Genomic DNA, 9,243 nt, shown 5'->3' on the forward strand with positions numbered 1-9,243 from the left:
CCCGCGTCTCCTGCATCGGCAGGCGGACTCTCAAGCACTGCGCCACCAGGGAAGCCCCTGGATGCTTTTGAGTAGGGATGGTAGACTGGAAGGAGAGCTCAGCAGCAGCCTCAGCTGTTACCCATAGGCCTTTTGCCTGATTTGCGTGCCCTGCAATCAATTCACCAGCTAAACCTGCCTCCCTATGCACCATGCACATGCTAGGTAATTGGAATTATTGCCAGGTAGCCCTCCTGTGGATTTGCCACCAGCCTCAGGGAAGGTGAACCTTGGAGGGATTAAGACTAAGGCGTCGACCGTAGCACTGATGCTTGGGAGGACCAGGTAACCACACTCAGAAGAGAGGCTGTTACGTAGACAAGCCCACCTCAGCTCCGAACCCCAGACATCTAAGCACTGACCTTCAGATGCAGGCACGGAGCTTCCCAGTACTGAGGCCAGGCAGGTTTTCTATGCAGGTTCCCATAGTCCTAGCATACACAGAACATGGTCAGGTCTAAATCTTCTTCTTATAGATAACACATGGTCAGCTCTACACATAGTCAGTAGACAGGACATGCAGAGGTCTAAATCTACCATGTAGACAGAACTTGATCATGTTTAAACTAGCTTAGGGCCGATCTCATAGGAGGTACAGATCACACACATGGGTCTCTCATCTTTGGACACCCACATCAGGAAACTGAACAAAATCTTTGTCATTAAACATTTCAACAGGCAAAACAGAAATGTTACCAATTTCTCTGGCCACCTGATGGTCAGGATCCACGGGTGAGCCACAAACTTTTTAGAGTGCAGCCTAGTCTGCTGCCAGGACAGACAAGAAGTGGCCTGATTCCAGTCTCCCAGGCTTCCAGAAGGAGGCGGCCGTACTGGAAGCCCAGGCAGGACAGTCCTGCATGGTCTGGGCTGGGAGATCCGGTCTGTCCTTTTCTCTGGCCGATTCCGGGCGGGGCGCTCAGGGCTGCTGAGAGCCCTGCACTCAGGTCCTGCTTCCCTGCAGCATGTGCCTGTGTGTGTGTGTGTGTGTGTGTGTGTGTGTGCGTGTGTGTGTGTGTGTGTGTGCGCGCAGGCTCCCATGGCTCCCGTCCCGGGCACCGCGCTGTCTTCGAGGGGAGGCACGGGGAGAGGTAGGGGCACAGAAGCCGTTGGAGAGGAGAACCCACTGTGGAACTCGTTGCACACTGGCTCGCCCCACCCTGGGACCCGCCTGCCCATCGTGGGCCTCATGTCACCCCCCAGCCCCCACCTCCAAGGGCAGGGCACCTGCTCTTTCAACAGCACAGGGTCTCACATGAAGGAGACCCAGTGGGGACTGTCATGCCTCCACTCCTCATGCTGATTTTGGGGAGAATGAAACCCCTTGACTGGGTGATGGGACGCTGGGAGGAAAGAGGTGGCCACCCCATCCAAGTTGGGGCCTGGCTGAGAGATGGGAACACAGGAGCCAAGTGCAGGGCCTGGAGGCCAGGCCAACAGGAGGGGCACCCCCAGCCTTGGCTGGGCTCTCCAACTGTGACATTGCAGCTTTAGGGGACCTGGGACAGGTGACTGAATGTAATGGGGGTCTAAACTGGACCTGGAATGGGGCTTAAAGAAGGTGTGAAGGATGTTACTGAGACAGTGACAGTCATTGGAAGACAGACTCTGTGTCAGGGCATCCTGCTCCAACCATTTAAATCCCTGAGATCTGTGATGTTTACGTGGCTACGCAGGATTGTTAGAGCAGCTGTGTGTGGATATATCTGCAAGTGGTTCCAGCAAACACACAGTTGTGCACACAGGCAGGCACAGCACACACACAAACATATGCAGGTGCACAGCACAAATATATCCACACACTAGCATATGAACACACTTGCACGCATATGCCCATGCACACAATAACGTGAGCAAGTGCACACTAACGTGTGCAGGTGCACATACCTATGCACATGCACAGCATATGTATGCAAACAGGCACATGCATATGCATGTACATAGCACACACACAGGGAATAAGGTGAATCCGTAAAGTGAACCCGTAAATCATTAGTTCCGGAACACAAGTGAAGCTGACATGTATTTTTCCCTTTTCTTAGCTTTGATGATTTTCACAATAAAAAGTTTAAGAAAAAAGTTAATGGCAAATGACTTTTGATTCATAGGACTTTCTGACGTTATTCCACAAATATTATGACTGGAGAAATGAATGTAGGTATTACATGTGTCCACTAATGGATGAATGGAGAAGAAAAACATGGTCCATCAATACAAGGGGATATTATGCAGCCTAAAAAGGAAGGCAATTCTGACCCAGGCTGCAGCAAGGATGAACCTTGTGGGCATTATGCTCAGTGATGTAAGCTAGACACAAAAAAACAAACAGTGCTTGATCCACTCATACAAGGCCCCTAGAGCAGTCGGAAACATAGAGACAGAAAGTAGGATGTTGAGTGCCAGGGGCTGAGGGAGGGACAACGGGGACTGAGTGTTTAATGGGGACTGTTTCAGTTTTGCAAGATGAAAAAGTTCTGGAGAACGATGGTAGTCAGGTTTGCACAACAGTGCGAATTACTTCTTGATGCTGAAATGTGCACTTTAAAATGGTTAAGATAGTAAAGTTTATGTTTTGTGTATTTGACCACAATTTTTAAAACTTTTTAAAAAACAACAGGAAGTAGTCCATGAATACCACAAGATGCACAACTTCACTAATAACCGAGGGATTAAAACCATAAGAAAACTACTGTGCACACACCTACCAGAATGGCAGACATGAAGACACAGGATCAAATATGAGTAGGATGTGGAGCAATGGAAATCCTGGTGCGCAGCGGGGGACTTGTGAAACAATCGGGCCTCAGAGAGCGAAGTCCGTGCACACAGACACACAGTGCTCCTCCCAGCTGAACACAAACCCCCCAGCCCTGCACCAGGACACACGGACATGGACTCTGCAGCTACAGGAGCCAAACCTGAAAGAAACTGAAGGCCATCACAAGCGGATGCAGAAATGAACCATGCACGCTCCTATGAAGGAATATTCCACAGCAATCGAGTGCATTTTGTTTAAAGGTAGTAAAACTATAAAAAAAATTTTTTTAAAAACTATATTCACAAGATGAAAGAATCTATAATTCTAGCACCTAGGGATTGACGAATGATCCTAAAAATAGATTGTTGTGGAAACGTTTATTATAAAGCAACTGACATATTCTCTAGGAAGGACGGGGTGAGTGGCCTGCTACATTTTCTACATTGAAGACATATACAGGTTTTGATTCTACTTCTGTGAAATCAAGTGGGGCTTCATTGGATTTCTGCTACTGCAGAGATAATCAAATTCTGGGTAGCGGTCAGGAGAAAATTAGTCATAGCTGTTCTCGTGTAATAATTACTGTTGAAAGTGTAAATGATCCAGTTATCAGTAAGACTGAGAATGGAATAACTGCCACATTACTTCATATGAGATTGTGTGTGCTACTGTCCCTAGAGCTCCAGTGAGTGAGTATTTTGAATGTGAAGCTCATCCAGATCAGAGGATGGAATAAATGGCTAGGTGTGATATGGCTAATATAAATAATATGCCTACATTTATACTAATTAGAGGATAAGATATGGGAAGAGGAATTCATGTTGTGAGAGACAGGGTTAAGGCTAGCATTGGGGCAATAATATATAAATTGATGATGTTGATGGACATAGAGGTTCTTTAATAAGTAATTTGAATGCCTCAGCAATGGGTTGTAATAATCCATGGGGGCTGATGATTTTTGGCCCTTTCTGGATTTGTATATAGCCTAGGATTTTCCATTTAGTTAATATGAGGAATGCTATGGTGAATTAAATTGGGTCATTTGTGAAAAAATGTTGATTATAAACATATTCTTAGGTAGAGGACTTGAACCCATGCAGATAAAGGTTTCAGTTTTACATAATTACCAGGCTCTGCAACCGTAACAAACCCGGTTCTACAGTAGGGTATGAATAAATTAATTGAATGTAGATTATATCATCATTTAGTTTGCAGACATTTTGTAAAGTAAGCCGTATTGCTCTTATCCTTTCATACTGGAAGAAATCTGCAATAGAGAGAAAGCAACCAGCATGACTCCAGTCTGAACTCAGATCACATGAGACTTTAATCATTGAACACACAATTAATAGCAGTTATACGATTGAAATGTCATCATCCAGCATCAAGGTCATAAACCATACTGCCGATATGAACTCCAGAATACAATTACACTGTTATCCCTAGTAAAACTTGTTCCGTTGATCAGTGTTTTAGAAGAACAGGTGATAAAGCATTTTGACCAGGTGATCTAAATTTTGATCACTCAGAGGTGGTTTTATTCTCCAAAAAATAAATGGCACACAGGCTCAGGGTGCACCGGCTTCAGTAGTTGTGGCTTGCAGGCTCAGTAGTTGTGGCCCACTGGCTTAGTTGCTCCATGGCACGTGAGATCTTCCCAGACCGGGGATCGAACCCGTGTCGCCTGCATTAGCAGGTGAATTCTTAACCACTGCATCACCGGGGAAGTCCCAGAATCGCAGTCTCCCTTTTAGTATACCTTAAGCCCAAAGAATCCATGGAAAATTGTTACAGAAAATAAGACAATAAAATATTGTAAAGACTGTAACAGAAGCATATAGTACACAGTTCATATAGACACATCCCAAGCAGTTACAAAGTGTATTAAAAGGGAGGCTGCAGTTTTAAAGAATAAGATAAATTATACCCACAAACTCCCAATTTTTCCTGAAACATTGCAACCTGAAAGCCTATTGTAGGAAGCAGAAGATTCCAGGAGACATTCTACAAATGAAGGACTCTAAACCCTGTGGGTGGATAAGGAATTCTGGAAGGAAGGTATCCTCAACCAAGGAGAGAAGGTTCCTATACTTGGGTAACAGCACTTCCCTGTAACAATTCCCATTGATCTTGGGCCAGGCATTCCCAGTCTTCCTGAGAGAAATCTATGGGCACATCCTAGAATGTCAGCAGTCCCTGAAACTAAAAGTACACATGTCGTGTGGCCACAGGAAGAGTTCATAATGTGACCCAATAAGAAAACAGAAAGTTAAGACAACTGGTTTTAATTTAGAAGAGTGTCTTGAATTATCCACTAATAATATATATATATATATATATTTTTTTTTTTTACAAAGTAACTTTCTCTACCTTATTTCTAACTACAAGAACAGAGTGTGGCATGTGATCCACAAAAGTATAGAGACTATACTTATCTGGAAAATAAATGATAAAATGATGGTTTCAACACAGGCATATGCATTTTTGAGTGCTTTATTTATATCAAACTGGATAAAATGTGTGTATTTCTCAGACAGAAAAGATACGTCAAGGTAGGAATGTACCTTTCAACTATTCATGGGTACACAAGTACACTGGGGAGATTGTAAAAGTTCTGATTGTGATTCAGTAGTTCCGGTGGGCCTGAGTTCTATTATTTTAACAAGCTCATTTTTAACTAGTGACGCCACAGTCTATGATTCATTAACCACAATTGGGAATAGCAGAGACATAAGAAGGAAAGGTAAAAATTCATAGTTAACTTTGAACTTAAAGTGTTTTATGGATTTTACACCTTTAATAGGATAATAAACACAGCAGCAACAATCATTTGTGAATATTTACTATAGACCGTGTATCTTTCTATTTTGTGAAGGATTCCAGGAAAAAGGCCAAGGCTGCGGTCACAGTGGGCGGGGCCCCCAGGTCGGGCCGCCCCTCCAGGGCCCCAGTTGGGGCCCTGCGCTCCTGGCAGCTTCCTCCCCCCGCAGCCCCCGCCCCCGCCCCCGCCCGGAAGGCCTCGGGGCAGAGCGGTCCCACTCACTAAGCCCAGAACGGAGCCCGTGTTTCCGCAGAGCTGGAACACCTGGCGGCTCGGGGTCTATTCCCTCCGCCCTCTCGGAACTGCCCCGGAGCGCGAGGGGAAGGCGGCCTCACGGAGGCTGCCGGCTCTGGAGGGGCACCGGCGGCCGAAGCCGTGACAGTCGTGGGGACGGCGGGCCGGTAAGTGGGCGCCGACCCTCCGCCTGGTCCGGTGCCCGGGCGGCAGGTCAAGACCAGCTTCTGAGGGGCAGGGTTTTGCTGCCACCCGCCGCTGCTGTGTAGAAAGAGCGGCCCTCAGCGTCTGGTCCCGGGGAACTTCGGTCCCTCCTCTCGACCCTGCCCTCGGCCTGGCTCGCGGGGCCTGTGGGGCGTGGGGAGGGGGTCGGCCTGAGCGTCCTGAGGGAAAACGGGGCAAGGGAGGCGTAGGGTCAGTCGTCAGCGCCAGCGCCCCTCCTCCCGACTGCGGGGAAAGCGGCTGAAAACTCCTCCTGAGGCTCGCAGGCCCCTTATTCAGCCGAATCCCTCTGCGCTCCTTCCTCCCTGAGCTAAAGTACCGTGGGGGAGGGGACAGGGCAGGGGACTGACGTAAGTAATGGGGGACATCAAAAGGTGATTGTTAACTAAGGAAAACCTGCTCTCCCGAAGTGAGGAATGTAGCGCTTTTCTTTGTATGCGAAGAAGACAGAGTCTGGGCTCACTGAAATCCTTCCTTTGATATGTAGCCTCAGCTCTCTGGGGCCTGCATTCTGTATTTGCGTATCCTGAGTTCCTCTTGGACGGCGGCTCACACTGGAGGGCTGCAAGTGCTGATGACTGACATCCTTTGTTTACTGAGATGGCATGAAATATTCCATATCTCAGAGGCTTGGGCAGACAGTGAAAAAGTGTCAGAGAATCTCACTCAGCAAGTACTTTGGTTTACACATAAATAATATTTATACGTAACTGTGCTAATAGAGGTTCTCAAGTCCAATCAACTTGTACTACTGCCCTCTATGTATTCATTTCATCAATATCATAAGATAAATGCCTATAGATCTGACTTAATCCATTTAAATAGGATAAAGATTTTTAAAGGAAACATAATAGAAATATAACAACAAAACCCTTACCACTAAAGGCTGGGTCTGCAACAACCTAAATAAATGTTCCATTGTTAAAATATTGAAAGATGTATTTCATAGAAATATCAACAAAAATGGCAAATAATAAGGTCAGCAGAATGTTGAAATGTTCTATCTTTATCATTAACGTGGCAGAATATCATTTATTAGCAGGCACTGGGGGCAGAAAATGCCTGATTTTATATCTTTTCATATTTGTACAGTTGTTTCAACAAGTAACTTAAAGACAAAATGCAAAAACAAGGAGGTTTTTGTCTGAGATCATTTTGATGTGAAACCGGGGATGGCCACCTTGTGCCAGGTGAGTTGTTTCCCTGGCAGGTAGAAGGCAGAGCTCCTGAGAAGCAAGGGTTGGAATTTTTCTCCTGGGTGCCCCTTAGGTTCTGTGACTTGTCTGATTGTGAGTCATGTTTCGGGAAAGTCCTGATCACAGGAAAAGTGTGGGAATAGAGTGATCTGGGTTGCAGCTAACAACATTCATCACGGCTCATGGCCTGAATGAATTTTAAAGAAACAGGAAAACAAATGCTTCTCATGGAATCAGAGAATGTGAGGGCTGGACAGTCCCACAAAATGAGGAGCACCCGTCCCATTTTCCAGATGAGGAAACAGAGGCCCAGAAGGTGAAATCCCTCACCCAAGTTGCACCTGTCTCTCCTCCCCATTACATAGCTCATGAAAGCAGGACTCTTCCCGTCTTGATCACTGTTGAACCCCAAAACGGGCCAGGCATCTAGCAGCTGCTCCAAAATTTGGTTGACTGTAGGAACAATGCTATCTCTTTCTTTCTCACTCTTATTCAGGATTGTGCCACGAACTCCCCAGTTTTCAATGTAATTCGATAAATGTAAATATTAATTGAGTTTTGTTGTGATGAGGACTTAGGCTTTGAAGGTAACAGACTTGGTTCAGATCCTGGTTCTGCCACTCAAAAGCTGTTTGGCTTTGGGAAAATTACTAAACCTCTCTGAGCTTTTTTACTCGTTTGTAAAGTTGGGATAAATGTATCTGAGCCAGCAGAGCACCTGCATGAGAGATGTGGGCTAAATATTGGTCTTTCTCACTCTCCCACGCCATCTCTCTTTTCTTCCCAGAGAAGTTGTAGAGAAGGATATAGTTCCTTTGAAAAATAATTAATTAATTGATTAATTAATTTTTGGCTGCGTTGGGTCTTCATTTCTGTATGCGGGCTTTCTCTAGTTGCGGCAAAAGGGGGCTACTCTTTGTTGAGGTGAGCGGGCTTCTCATTTTGGTGGCTTCTCTTGCTGCACTTGTTGTGGAGCACCGGCTCTAGGGGCACGGGCTTCAGTAGTTGTGGTCTGCAGGCTCAGTAGTTGTGGCACATGGGCATAGCTGCTCCACGGCATGTGGGATCTTCCCTGACCAGGGCTCGAACCCATGTCCCCTGCATTGGCAGGCAGATTCTTAACCACTGTGCCACCAGGGAAGTCCGATATAGTACTTTATAAAGAGGGGTTTTAATTTATTTCAGATAGTGTACATTTTTCTTGTAGAAAAGACTATTCCACTCTAGAAACATTAACATGCAATACCACTACAAATGCAGTATTATATGGGATAGATATTATGAGAAATTTTATAAGTAATTGGGCAAAGGCCAAAGCACTAGGTACTGGGGAGTAAGAAGACTGAAATCTGGGGTGCCCCCCACCCCAATTTCAAGAGCAGGGTGTGTTTTTCAAATCCATATTTCATCTGGTCTTTGTTTCTCATCCATCCTCTGTGTCTGCCTTTCTCAAGAAGGCTCAGATCCTCCGCTTTCACACCTTCCTGGCTGGATGTGCCCCAGCTCCCGTCTTGGAACCTCTGCATGCATTGGCGTGCCCCCTCTCCCTGTGCATCAACAGCTTTGCCAGGGAGCTGCTGTATCGTGCACTGCTTGTTGTACCCCAGAGTACCTAGACCCTTCTGGTACATGAAGTACACTCTCATCACCGTGAGTGCACTCCCATTCCCTTACCTTATATCTTGCCTGTAAGCCAGGCTTGGGGGTGACTACCGTGTGCGTTCAGCTATGTGAGCTGCTGGGATCAAAGTGAAGTTCCCAACTTTTCAAGTTGCAGGCTTGAGGGGCGCCCAGTGATTTAAAGTCGGGTCACCTGGCTTAAAGGGGGGGCTGATTGATTTAAAGCCAGGGCAGCTGACTTAAACCCTGCTTCCCTCAGCTGCAGGACGAGACCAACTTTGGCGGTGCGCGGGTTCGCTCCAAGCCAGCAGTGCAGTTCAGGAAGAGCTTCCAGTAGCGCCTTAGTGCAGGGG

The sequence above is a fragment of the Lipotes vexillifer genome, unplaced genomic scaffold (genome assembly GCF_000442215.2).
Source record: "Lipotes vexillifer unplaced genomic scaffold, Lipotes_vexillifer_v1.1 scaffold268, whole genome shotgun sequence".
In the NCBI taxonomy this organism is placed as follows: Eukaryota; Metazoa; Chordata; class Mammalia; order Artiodactyla; family Lipotidae; genus Lipotes; species Lipotes vexillifer.